The following is a 12,803-nucleotide window of genomic DNA, read 5'->3' as shown; positions in this document are numbered from 1 at the left end:
TAGCTTGTGAGTGTCATAGAGCAAAACATGTTACATGTGCATGTTCGATAGAGTCTCAGCTTTTCATAGATAGGTTTTAGTAATTTGTAATTCAAACCATTCTGTTTCTACAGATGTTTCTGTAAAACAAAGACCCGGCCTGGGCCCCTTCGGGATCCGTCTTCGTCTCACGAACACAGCTCTATCTCAGCCCCCGTTAATCACACAGACCAACTCTTGGTACCACTGGATGAGGAAGACAAAGACAAATCTGATGGTACAACCCATACGTCTATAGCTAAAACACACAATGTTTAAAAGGGGGTAGAATTCCACAAAATAACCAGCTTTGAAATATGGATAGCTGTCCACCAACATTAGGTCATATTTTACCTGTTGGCAACCAGCATCGTTGACCATATTTCTCATTTGTGGAAGCTCACAATTCTCCATAATTAACATAATTTGATTGCAACAACTGTTGATGCTGAGAATGCAACACAAACCGGTGGTGCAAATGCTCTTGTCAAGATGCTCCACCTTGATCACAACAACTTCTACATCAAGACTATACTTTCAGGGATCATTTCTATAGTTCTGTACTTGAGAAATGTGTGTCTAAAGTGGAAGGTCTCGCTATCCATGATGATGATTCAAGATATTTCTGTTCAGAGCATGAATCTGGAGGCTAGAAATGACTTTGCTCATTTTCTTCCACCTTTGATGACTGTTCCTTGTTCTTCAATGAACATGGATGAAGGGAATATGTTCTGAGTGGATGTTAACCATGTACAACAAAACCTACTGAAATGTCTCCCCAGTTTTTATTGTAAATAAAATAAATCCTATAGAATCAGTCCTGAGACCCCAGCATAAATCTTCTTTTTAGTTTTCTGACTTTCATTTATCTCCATGTCCAGCCCTGAAATTTAGCTTCACAATGAGGTGTTTTACCATTTTCCTTTCAGGACAACCTTTGACCTTCCTTTGATCTTCTACGTAGAAGTACCCTGTACCTTCTAACAACTCTTGTGTAGCTTGTGAGTGTCATAGAGCAAAACATGTTACATGTGCATGTTCGATAGAGTCTCAGCTTTTCATAGATAGGTTTTAGTAATTTGTAATTCAAACCATTCTGTTTCTACAGATGTTTCTGTAAAACAAAGACCCGGCCTGGGCCCCTTCGGGATCCGTCTTCGTCTCACGAACACAGCTCTATCTCAGCCCCCGTTAATCACACAGACCAACTCTTTGTACCACTGGATGCGGAAGACAAAGACAAACCTGATGGTACAATCCCTACGTCTATAGCTAAAACACACAATGTTTAAAAGGGGGTAGAATTCCACAAAATAACCAGCTTTGAAATATGGATGGCTGTCCACCAACATTAGGTCATATTTTACCTGTTGGCAACCAGCATCGTTGACCATATTTCTCATTTGTGGAAGCTCGCAATTCTCCATAATTAACATAATTTGATTGCAACAACTGTTGATGCTGAGAATGCAACACAAACCGGTGGTGCAAATGCTCTTTTCAAGATGCTCCACCTTGATCACAACAACTTCTACATCAAGACTATACTTTCAGGGATCATTTCTATAGTTCTTTACTTGAGAAATGTGTGTCTAAAGTGGAAGGTCTCGCTATCCATGATGATGATTCAAGATATTCCCGTTCAGAGCATGAATCTGGTGGCTAGAAATGACTTTGCTCATTTTCTTCCACCTTTGATGACTGTTCCTTGTTCTTCAATGAACATGGATGAAGGGAATATGTTCTGAGTGGATGTTAACCATGTACAACAAAAACTACTGAAACGTATCCCCAATTTTTATTGTAAATAAAATAAATCCTATAGAATCAGTCCTGAGATCCCAGCATAAATCTTCTTTTTAGTTTTCTGACTTTGATTTATCTCATGTCCAGCCCTGAAATTTAGCTTCACGATGAGGTGTTTTACCATTTTCCTTTCAGGACAACCTTTGACCTTCCTTTGATCTTCTACGTCGAAGAACACTGTACCTTCGAACAACTATTGTGTAGCTTGTGAGCGTCATAGAGCAAAACATGTTACATGTGCATGTTCGATAGAGTCTCAGCTTTTCATAGATAGGTTTTAGTAATTTGTAATTCAAACCATTCTGTTTCTACACATGTTTCTGTAAAACAAAGACCCGGCCTGGGCCCCTTCGGGATCCGTCTTTGTCTCAAGAACACAGCTCTATCTCAGCCCCCGTTAATCACACAGACCAACTCTTGGTACGCCTGGATGCGAAAGACAAAGACAAATCTGATGGTACAACCCATACGTCTATAGCTAAAACACAATGTTTAAAAGGGGGTAGAATTCCACAAAAATAACTGGCTTTGAAATATGGATAGCTGTCCACCAACATTAGGTCATATTTTACCTGTTGGCAACCAGCATCGTTGACCATATTTCTCATTTGTGGAAGCTCACAATTCTCCATAATTAACATAATTTGATTGCAACAACTGTTGATGCTGAGAATGCAACACAAACCGGTGGTGCAAATGCTCTTGTCAAGATGCTCCACCTTGATCACAACAACTTCTACATCAAGACTATACTTTCAGGGATCATTTCTATAGTTCTGTACTTGAGAAATGTGTGTCTAAAGTGGAAGGTCTCGCTATCCATGATGATGATTCAATATATTTCCGTTCAGAGCATGAATCTGGAGGCTAGAAATGACTTTGCTCATTTTCTTCCACCTTTGATGACTGTTCCTTGTTCTTCAATGAACATGGATGAAGGGAATATGTTCTGAGTGGATGTTAACCATGTACAACAAAACCTACTGAAATGTATCCCCAGTTTTTATTGTAAATAAAATAAATCCTATAGAATCAGTCCTGAGATCCCAGCATAAATCTTCTTCTTAGTTTTCTGACTTTGATTTATCTCATGTCCAGCCCTGAAATTTAGCTTCACAATGAGGTGTTTTACCATTTTCCTTTCAGGACAACCTTTGACCTTCCTTTGATCTTCTACGTAGAAGAACCCTGTACCTTCTAACAACTCTTGTGTAGCTTGTGAGTGTCATAGAGCAAAACATGTTACATGTGCATGTTCGATAGAGTCTCAGCTTTTCATAGATAGGTTTTAGTAATTTGTAATTCAAACCATTCTGTTTCTACAGATGTTTCTGTAAAACAAAGACCCGGCCTGGGCCCCTTCGGGATCCGTCTTCGTCTCACGAACACAGCTCTATCTCAGCCCCCGTTAATCACACAGACCAACTCTTGGTACCACTGGATGAGGAAGACAAAGACAAATCTGATGGTACAACCCATACGTCTATAGCTAAAACACACAATGTTTAAAAGGGGGTAGAATTCCACAAAATAACCAGCTTTGAAATATGGATAGCTGTCCACCAACATTAGGTCATATTTTACCTGTTGGCAACCAGCATCGTTGACCATATTTCTCATTTGTGGAAGCTCACAATTCTCCATAATTAACATAATTTGATTGCAACAACTGTTGATGCTGAGAATGCAACACAAACCGGTGGTGCAAATGCTCTTGTCAAGATGCTCCACCTTGATCACAACAACTTCTACATCAAGACTATACTTTCAGGGATCATTTCTATAGTTCTGTACTTGAGAAATGTGTGTCTAAAGTGGAAGGTCTCGCTATCCATGATGATGATTCAAGATATTTCCGTTCAGAGCATGAATCTGGAGGCTAGAAATGACTTTGCTCATTTTCTTCCACCTTTGATGACTGTTCCTTGTTCTTCAATGAACATGGATGAAGGGAATATGTTCTGAGTGGATGTTAACCATGTACAACAAAACCTACTGAAATGTCTCCCCAGTTTTTATTGTAAATAAAATAAATCCTATAGAATCAGTCCTGAGACCCCAGCATAAATCTTCTTTTTAGTTTTCTGACTTTCATTTATCTCCATGTCCAGCCCTGAAATTTAGCTTCACAATGAGGTGTTTTACCATTTTCCTTTCAGGACAACCTTTGACCTTCCTTTGATCTTCTACGTAGAAGTACCCTGTACCTTCTAACAACTCTTGTGTAGCTTGTGAGTGTCATAGAGCAAAACATGTTACATGTGCATGTTCGATAGAGTCTCAGCTTTTCATAGATAGGTTTTAGTAATTTGTAATTCAAACCATTCTGTTTCTACAGATGTTTCTGTAAAACAAAGACCCGGCCTTTGCCCCTTCGGGATCCGTCTTCGTCTCACGAACACAGCTCTATCTCAGCCCCCGTTAATCACACAGACCAACTCTTTGTACCACTGGATGCGGAAGACAAAGACAAACCTGATGGTACAATCCCTACGTCTATAGCTAAAACACACAATGTTTAAAAGGGGGTAGAATTCCACAAAATAACCAGCTTTGAAATATGGATGGCTGTCCACCAACATTAGGTCATATTTTACCTGTTGGCAACCAGCATCGTTGACCATATTTCTCATTTGTGGAAGCTCGCAATTCTCCATAATTAACATAATTTGATTGCAACAACTGTTGATGCTGAGAATGCAACACAAACCGGTGGTGCAAATGCTCTTTTCAAGATGCTCCACCTTGATCACAACAACTTCTACATCAAGACTATACTTTCAAGGATCATTTCTATAGTTCTTTACTTGAGAAATGTGTGTCTAAAGTGGAAGGTCTCGCTATCCATGATGATGATTCAAGATATTCCCGTTCAGAGCATGAATCTGGTGGCTAGAAATGACTTTGCTCATTTTCTTCCACCTTTGATGACTGTTCCTTGTTCTTCAATGAACATGGATGAAGGGAATATGTTCTGAGTGGATGTTAACCATGTACAACAAAACCTACTGAAATGTCTCCCCAGTTTTTATTGTAAATAAAATAAATCCTATAGAATCAGTCCTGAGACCCCAGCATAAATCTTCTTTTTAGTTTTCTGACTTTCATTTATCTCCATGTCCAGCCCTGAAATTTAGCTTCACAATGAGGTGTTTTACCATTTTCCTTTCAGGACAACCTTTGACCTTCCTTTGATCTTCTACGTCGAAGAACACTGTACCTTCGAACAACTATTGTGTAGCTTGTGAGCGTCATAGAGCAAAACATGTTACATGTGCATGTTCGATAGAGTCTCAGCTTTTCATAGATAGGTTTTAGTAATTTGTAATTCAAACCATTCTGTTTCTACACATGTTTCTGTAAAACAAAGACCCGGCCTGGGCCCCTTCGGGATCCGTCTTTGTCTCAAGAACACAGCTCTATCTCAGCCCCCGTTAATCACACAGACCAACTCTTGGTACGCCTGGATGCGAAAGACAAAGACAAATCTGATGGTACAACCCATACGTCTATAGCTAAAACACAATGTTTAAAAGGGGGTAGAATTCCACAAAAATAACTGGCTTTGAAATATGGATAGCTGTCCACCAACATTAGGTCATATTTTACCTGTTGGCAACCAGCATCGTTGACCATATTTCTCATTTGTGGAAGCTCACAATTTTCCATAATTAACATAATTTGATTGCAACAACTGTTGATGCTGAGAATGCAACACAAACCGGTGGTGCAAATGCTCTTGTCAAGATGCTCCACCTTGATCACAACAACTTCTACACCAAGACTATACTTTCAGGGATCATTTCTATAGTTCTGTACTTGAGAAATGTGTGTCTAAAGTGGAAGGTCTCGCTATCCATGATGATGATTCAAGATATTTCTGTTCAGAGCATGAATCTGGTGGCTAGAAATGACTTTGCTCATTTTCTTCCACCTTTGATGACTGTTCCTTGTTCTTCAATGAACATGGATGAAGGGAATATGTTCTGAGTGGATGTTAACCATGTACAACAAAACCTACTGAAATGTCTCCCAAGTTCTTATCGTTAATAAAATAAATCCTATAGAATCAGTCCTGAGATCCCAGCATAAATCTTCTTTTTAGTTTTCTGACTTTGATTTATCTCATGTCCAGCCCTGAAATTTAGCTTCACGATGAGGTGTTTTACCATTTTCCTTTCAGGACAACCTTTGACCTTCCTTTGATCTTCTACGTCGAAGAACACTGTACCTTCTAACAACTCTTGTGTAGCTTGTGAGCGTCATAGAGCAAAACATGTTACATGTGCATGTTCGATAGAGTCTCAGCTTTTCATAGATAGGTTTTAGTAATTTGTAATTCAAACCATTCTGTTTCTACACATGTTTCTGTAAAACAAAGACCCGGCCTGGGCCCCTTCGGGATCCGTCTTTGTCTCACGAACACAGCTCTATCTCAGCCCCCGTTAATCACACAGACAAACTCTTGGTGCACCTGGATGCGAAAGACAAAGACAAATCTGATGGTACAACCCATACGTCTATAGCTAAAACACACAATGTTTAAAAGGGGGTCGAATTCCACAAAATAACCAGCTTTGAAATATGGATAGCTGTCCAACAACATTAGGTCATTTTTTTTATTTTTTTTTATTTTTTTTATTTAACCTTTATTTAACCAGGTAGGCAAATTGAGAACACGTTCTCATTTACAATTGCGACCTGGCCAAGATAAAGCAAAGCAGTTCGACACATACAACAACACATAGTTACACATGGAGTAAAACAAACATATAGTCAATAATACAGTGAAAAAATAAAAAAATAAGTCTATATACAATGTGAGCAAGTGAGGTGAGATAAGGGAGGTGAAGGCAAACAAATATATGTATAAATAAATAAAAATATAAAAGGCCATGGAGGCGAAGTGAGTACAACACAGCAAGTAAAATGTGGTCCCGTGTGGCTCAGTTGGTAGAGCATGGCGCTTGCAACGCCAGGGTTGTGGGTTCATTCCCCACGGGGGGACCAGGATGAATATGTATGAACTTTCCAATTTGTAAGTCGCTCTGGATAAGAGCGTCTGCTAAATGACTTAAATGTAAAATAAAAACTAAAAAAACACTGGAATGGTTGGTTTGCAGTGGAAGAAAGTGCAAAGTAGAGACAGAAATAATGGGGTGCAAAGGAGCAAAATAAATTAATAAATAAATACAGTAGGTAAAGAGGTAGTTGTTTGGGCTAAATTGTAGATGGGTTATGTACAGGTGCAGTAATCTATGAGCTGCTCTGACAGCTGGTGCTTAAAGCTAGTGAGGGAGATAGGTGTTTCCAGTTTCAGAGATTTTTGTAGTTCGTTCCAGTCATTGGCAGCAGAGAACTGGAAGGAGAGGCGTCCAAAGGAAGAATTGGTTTTGGGGGTGACTAGAGAGATATACCTGCTGGAGCGCGTGCTACAGTCATATTTTACCTGTTGGCAACCAGCATCGTTGACCATATTTCTCATTTGTGTAAGCTCACAATTCTACATAATTAACATAATTTGATTGCAACAACTGTTGATGCTGAGAATGCAACACAAACCGGTGGTGCAAATGCTCTTGTCAAGATGCTCCACCTTGATCACAACAACTTCTACACCAAGACTATGCTTTCAGGGATCATTTCTATAGTTCTGTACTTGAGAAATGTGTGTCGAAAGTGGAAGGTCTCGCTATCCATGATGATGATTCAAGATATTTCCGTTCAGAGCATGAATCTGGAGGCTAGAAATGACTTTGCTCATTTTCTTCCACCTTTGATGACTGTTCCTTGTTCTTCAATGAACATGGATGAAGGGAATATGTTCTGAGTGGATGTTAACCATGTACAACAAAACCTACTGAAATGTCTCCCCAGTTTTTATTGTAAATAAAATAAATCCTATAGAATCAGTCCTGAGACCCCAGCATAAATCTTCTTTTTAGTTTTCTGACTTTCATTTATCTCCATGTCCAGCCCTGAAATTTAGCTTCACAATGAGGTGTTTTACCATTTTCCTTTCAGGACAACCTTTGACCTTCCTTTGATCTTCTACGTAGAAGAACCCTGTACCTTCTAACAACTCTTGTGTAGCTTGTGAGTGTCATAGAGCAAAACATGTTACATGTGCATGTTCGATAGAGTCTCAGCTTTTCATAGATAGGTTTTAGTAATTTGTAATTCAAACCATTCTGTTTCTACAGATGTTTCTGTAAAACAAAGACCCGGCCTGGGCCCCTTCGGGATCCGTCTTCGTCTCACGAACACAGCTCTATCTCAGCCCCCGTTAATCACACAGACCAACTCTTGGTACCACTGGATGAGGAAGACAAAGACAAATCTGATGGTACAACCCATACGTCTATAGCTAAAACACACAATGTTTAAAAGGGGGTAGAATTCCACAAAATAACCAGCTTTGAAATATGGATAGCTGTCCACCAACATTAGGTCATATTTTACCTGTTGGCAACCAGCATCGTTGACCATATTTCTCATTTGTGGAAGCTCACAATTCTCCATAATTAACATAATTTGATTGCAACAACTGTTGATGCTGAGAATGCAACACAAACCGGTGGTGCAAATGCTCTTGTCAAGATGCTCCACCTTGATCACAACTACTTCTACATCAAGACTATACTTTCAGGGATCATTTCTATAGTTCTGTACTTGAGAAATGTGTGTCTAAAGTGGAAGGTCTCGCTATCCATGATGATGATTCAAGATATTTCCGTTCAGAGCATGAATCTGGAGGCTAGAAATGACTTTGCTCATTTTCTTCCACCTTTGATGACTGTTCCTTGTTCTTCAATGAACATGGATGAAGGGAATATGTTCTGAGTGGATGTTAACCATGTACAACAAAACCTACTGAAATGTCTCCCCAGTTTTTATTGTAAATAAAATAAATCCTATAGAATCAGTCCTGAGACCCCAGCATAAATCTTCTTTTTAGTTTTCTGACTTTCATTTATCTCCATGTCCAGCCCTGAAATTTAGCTTCACAATGAGGTGTTTTACCATTTTCCTTTCAGGACAACCTTTGACCTTCCTTTGATCTTCTACGTAGAAGTACCCTGTACCTTCTAACAACTCTTGTGTAGCTTGTGAGTGTCATAGAGCAAAACATGTTACATGTGCATGTTCGATAGAGTCTCAGCTTTTCATAGATAGGTTTTAGTAATTTGTAATTCAAACCATTCTGTTTCTACAGATGTTTCTGTAAAACAAAGACCCGGCCTGGGCCCCTTCGGGATCCGTCTTCGTCTCACGAACACAGCTCTATCTCAGCCCCCGTTAATCACACAGACCAACTCTTTGTACCACTGGATGCGGAAGACAAAGACAAACCTGATGGTACAATCCCTACGTCTATAGCTAAAACACACAATGTTTAAAAGGGGGTAGAATTCCACAAAATAACCAGCTTTGAAATATGGATGGCTGTCCACCAACATTAGGTCATATTTTACCTGTTGGCAACCAGCATCGTTGACCATATTTCTCATTTGTGGAAGCTCGCAATTCTCCATAATTAACATAATTTGATTGCAACAACTGTTGATGCTGAGAATGCAACACAAACCGGTGGTGCAAATGCTCTTTTCAAGATGCTCCACCTTGATCACAACAACTTCTACATCAAGACTATACTTTCAAGGATCATTTCTATAGTTCTTTACTTGAGAAATGTGTGTCTAAAGTGGAAGGTCTCGCTATCCATGATGATGATTCAAGATATTCCCGTTCAGAGCATGAATCTGGTGGCTAGAAATGACTTTGCTCATTTTCTTCCACCTTTGATGACTGTTCCTTGTTCTTCAATGAACATGGATGAAGGGAATATGTTCTGAGTGGATGTTAACCATGTACAACAAAACCTACTGAAATGTCTCCCCAGTTTTTATTGTAAATAAAATAAATCCTATAGAATCAGTCCTGAGACCCCAGCATAAATCTTCTTTTTAGTTTTCTGACTTTCATTTATCTCCATGTCCAGCCCTGAAATTTAGCTTCACAATGAGGTGTTTTACCATTTTCCTTTCAGGACAACCTTTGACCTTCCTTTGATCTTCTACGTCGAAGAACACTGTACCTTCGAACAACTATTGTGTAGCTTGTGAGCGTCATAGAGCAAAACATGTTACATGTGCATGTTCGATAGAGTCTCAGCTTTTCATAGATAGGTTTTAGTAATTTGTAATTCAAACCATTCTGTTTCTACACATGTTTCTGTAAAACAAAGACCCGGCCTGGGCCCCTTCGGGATCCGTCTTTGTCTCAAGAACACAGCTCTATCTCAGCCCCCGTTAATCACACAGACCAACTCTTGGTACGCCTGGATGCGAAAGACAAAGACAAATCTGATGGTACAACCCATACGTCTATAGCTAAAACACAATGTTTAAAAGGGGGTAGAATTCCACAAAAATAACTGGCTTTGAAATATGGATAGCTGTCCACCAACATTAGGTCATATTTTACCTGTTGGCAACCAGCATCGTTGACCATATTTCTCATTTGTGGAAGCTCACAATTTTCCATAATTAACATAATTTGATTGCAACAACTGTTGATGCTGAGAATGCAACACAAACCGGTGGTGCAAATGCTCTTGTCAAGATGCTCCACCTTGATCACAACAACTTCTACACCAAGACTATACTTTCAGGGATCATTTCTATAGTTCTGTACTTGAGAAATGTGTGTCTAAAGTGGAAGGTCTCGCTATCCATGATGATGATTCAAGATATTTCTGTTCAGAGCATGAATCTGGTGGCTAGAAATGACTTTGCTCATTTTCTTCCACCTTTGATGACTGTTCATTGTTCTTCAATGAACATGGATGAAGGGAATATGTTCTGAGTGGATGTTAACCATGTACAACAAAACCTACTGAAATGTCTCCCCAATTTTTATTGTAAATAAAATAAATCCTGTAGAATCAGTCCTGAGACCCCAGCATAAATCTTCTTTTTAGTTTTCTGAATTTGATTTATCTCATGTCCAGCCCTGAAATTTAGCTTCACGATGAGGTGTTTTACCATTTTCCTTTCAGGACAACCTTTGACCTTCCTTTGATCTTCTACGTAGAAGAACCCTGTACCTTCTAACAACTCTTGTGTAGCTTGTGAGCGTCATAGAGAAAAACATGTTACATGTGCATGTTCGATAGAGTCTCAGCTTTTCATAGATAGGTTTTAGTAATTTGTAATTCAAACCATTCTGTTTCTACAGATGTTTCTGTAAAACAAAGAACCGGCCTGGGCCCCTTCGGGATCCGTCTTCGTCTCACGAACACAGCTCTATCTCAGCCCCCGTTAATCACACAGACCAACTCTTTGTACCACTGGATGCGGAAGACAAAGACAAACCTGATGGTACAATCCCTACGTCTATAGCTAAAACACACAATGTTTAAAAGGGGGTAGAATTCCACAAAATAACCAGCTTTGAAATATGGATGGCTGTCCACCAACATTAGGTCATATTTTACCTGTTGGCAACCAGCATCGTTGACCATATTTCTCATTTGTGGAAGCTCGCAATTCTCCATAATTAACATAATTTGATTGCAACAACTGTTGATGCTGAGAATGCAACACAAACCGGTGGTGCAAATGCTCTTTTCAAGATGCTCCACCTTGATCACAACAACTTCTACATCAAGACTATACTTTCAAGGAGCATTTCTATAGTTCTTTACTTGAGAAATGTGTGTCTAAAGTGGAAGGTCTCGCTATCCATGATGATGATTCAAGATATTCCCGTTCAGAGCATGAATCTGGTGGCTAGAAATGACTTTGCTCATTTTCTTCCACCTTTGATGACTGTTCCTTGTTCTTCAATGAACATGGATGAAGGGAATATGTTCTGAGTGGATGTTAACCATGTACAACAAAACCTACTGAAATGTCTCCCCAGTTTTTATTGTAAATAAAATAAATCCTATAGAATCAGTCCTGAGACCCCAGCATAAATCTTCTTTTTAGTTTTCTGACTTTCATTTATCTCCATGTCCAGCCCTGAAATTTAGCTTCACAATGAGGTGTTTTACCATTTTCCTTTCAGGACAACCTTTGACCTTCCTTTGATCTTCTACGTCGAAGAACACTGTACCTTCGAACAACTATTGTGTAGCTTGTGAGCGTCATAGAGCAAAACATGTTACATGTGCATGTTCGATAGAGTCTCAGCTTTTCATAGATAGGTTTTAGTAATTTGTAATTCAAACCATTCTGTTTCTACACATGTTTCTGTAAAACAAAGACCCGGCCTGGGCCCCTTCGGGATCCGTCTTTGTCTCAAGAACACAGCTCTATCTCAGCCCCCGTTAATCACACAGACCAACTCTTGGTACACCTGGATGCGAAAGACAAAGACAAATCTGATGGTACAACCCCTAAAACACACAATGTTTAAAAGGGGGTAGAATTCCACAAAATAACCAGCTTTGAAATATGGATAGCTGTCCACCAACATTAGGTCATATTTTACCTGTTGGCAACCAGCATCGTTGACCATATTTCTCATTTGTGGAAGCTCACAATTCTCCATAATTAACATAATTTGATTGCAACAACTGTTGATGCTGAGAATGCAACACAAACCGGTGGTGCAAATGCTCTTGTCAAGATGCTCCACCTTGATCACAACAAGTTCTACACCAAGACTATACTTTCAGGGATCATTTCTATAGTTCTTTACTTGAGAAATGTGTGTCTAAAGTGGAAGGTCTCGTTATCCATGATGATGATTCAAGATATTCCCGTTCAGAGCATGAATCTGTTGGCTAGAAAAGACTTTACTCATTTTTCTTTCACCTTTGATGACTGTTCCTTGTTCTTCAATGAACATGGATGAAGGGAATATGTTCTGAGTGGATGTTAACCATGTACAACAAAACCTACTGAAATGTCTCCCCAATTTTTATTGTAAATAAAATAAATCCTATAGAATCAGTCCTGAGACCCCAG

General features: G+C 39.3%; 12 non-coding genes across 12 annotated transcripts; all 12 read left to right on the top strand.

The window, feature by feature from the left end:
* The first annotated feature begins 543 nt into the window (after positions 1 to 543).
* Positions 544 to 758, top strand: LOC139579858 (small nucleolar RNA U3). Its single transcript, XR_011675873.1, has one exon. It is a non-coding gene; the product is annotated as a small nucleolar RNA U3 (small nucleolar RNA).
* A 798-nt stretch (positions 759 to 1,556) lies between these two features.
* On the top strand, positions 1,557 to 1,771 carry LOC139579943 (small nucleolar RNA U3). Its single transcript, XR_011675951.1, has one exon. It is a non-coding gene; the product is annotated as a small nucleolar RNA U3 (small nucleolar RNA).
* A 796-nt stretch (positions 1,772 to 2,567) lies between these two features.
* LOC139579850 (small nucleolar RNA U3) lies at positions 2,568 to 2,782 on the top strand. Its single transcript, XR_011675865.1, has one exon. It is a non-coding gene; the product is annotated as a small nucleolar RNA U3 (small nucleolar RNA).
* A 797-nt stretch (positions 2,783 to 3,579) lies between these two features.
* On the top strand, positions 3,580 to 3,794 carry LOC139579846 (small nucleolar RNA U3). The gene has a single exon (XR_011675861.1). It is a non-coding gene; the product is annotated as a small nucleolar RNA U3 (small nucleolar RNA).
* Positions 3,795 to 4,592: 798 nt separating this feature from the next.
* On the top strand, positions 4,593 to 4,807 carry LOC139579948 (small nucleolar RNA U3). The gene has a single exon (XR_011675955.1). It is a non-coding gene; the product is annotated as a small nucleolar RNA U3 (small nucleolar RNA).
* A 797-nt stretch (positions 4,808 to 5,604) lies between these two features.
* Positions 5,605 to 5,819, top strand: LOC139579816 (small nucleolar RNA U3). Its single transcript, XR_011675830.1, has one exon. It is a non-coding gene; the product is annotated as a small nucleolar RNA U3 (small nucleolar RNA).
* Positions 5,820 to 7,444: 1,625 nt separating this feature from the next.
* LOC139579866 (small nucleolar RNA U3) lies at positions 7,445 to 7,659 on the top strand. The gene has a single exon (XR_011675881.1). It is a non-coding gene; the product is annotated as a small nucleolar RNA U3 (small nucleolar RNA).
* Positions 7,660 to 8,457: 798 nt separating this feature from the next.
* On the top strand, positions 8,458 to 8,672 carry LOC139579845 (small nucleolar RNA U3). The gene has a single exon (XR_011675860.1). It is a non-coding gene; the product is annotated as a small nucleolar RNA U3 (small nucleolar RNA).
* Positions 8,673 to 9,470: 798 nt separating this feature from the next.
* LOC139579947 (small nucleolar RNA U3) lies at positions 9,471 to 9,685 on the top strand. The gene has a single exon (XR_011675954.1). It is a non-coding gene; the product is annotated as a small nucleolar RNA U3 (small nucleolar RNA).
* Positions 9,686 to 10,482: 797 nt separating this feature from the next.
* Positions 10,483 to 10,697, top strand: LOC139579856 (small nucleolar RNA U3). The gene has a single exon (XR_011675871.1). It is a non-coding gene; the product is annotated as a small nucleolar RNA U3 (small nucleolar RNA).
* A 797-nt stretch (positions 10,698 to 11,494) lies between these two features.
* On the top strand, positions 11,495 to 11,709 carry LOC139579814 (small nucleolar RNA U3). Its single transcript, XR_011675828.1, has one exon. It is a non-coding gene; the product is annotated as a small nucleolar RNA U3 (small nucleolar RNA).
* A 786-nt stretch (positions 11,710 to 12,495) lies between these two features.
* On the top strand, positions 12,496 to 12,711 carry LOC139579851 (small nucleolar RNA U3). Its single transcript, XR_011675866.1, has one exon. It is a non-coding gene; the product is annotated as a small nucleolar RNA U3 (small nucleolar RNA).
* The last annotated feature ends 92 nt before the right edge of the window (positions 12,712 to 12,803 follow it).

The sequence above is a fragment of the Salvelinus alpinus genome, chromosome 6 (genome assembly GCF_045679555.1).
Source record: "Salvelinus alpinus chromosome 6, SLU_Salpinus.1, whole genome shotgun sequence".
Lineage (NCBI taxonomy): Eukaryota > Metazoa > Chordata > Actinopteri > Salmoniformes > Salmonidae > Salvelinus > Salvelinus alpinus.
The sequence above is the reverse complement of the archived record's forward strand: the minus strand, read 5'-3'. Positions and strand labels throughout refer to the sequence as shown.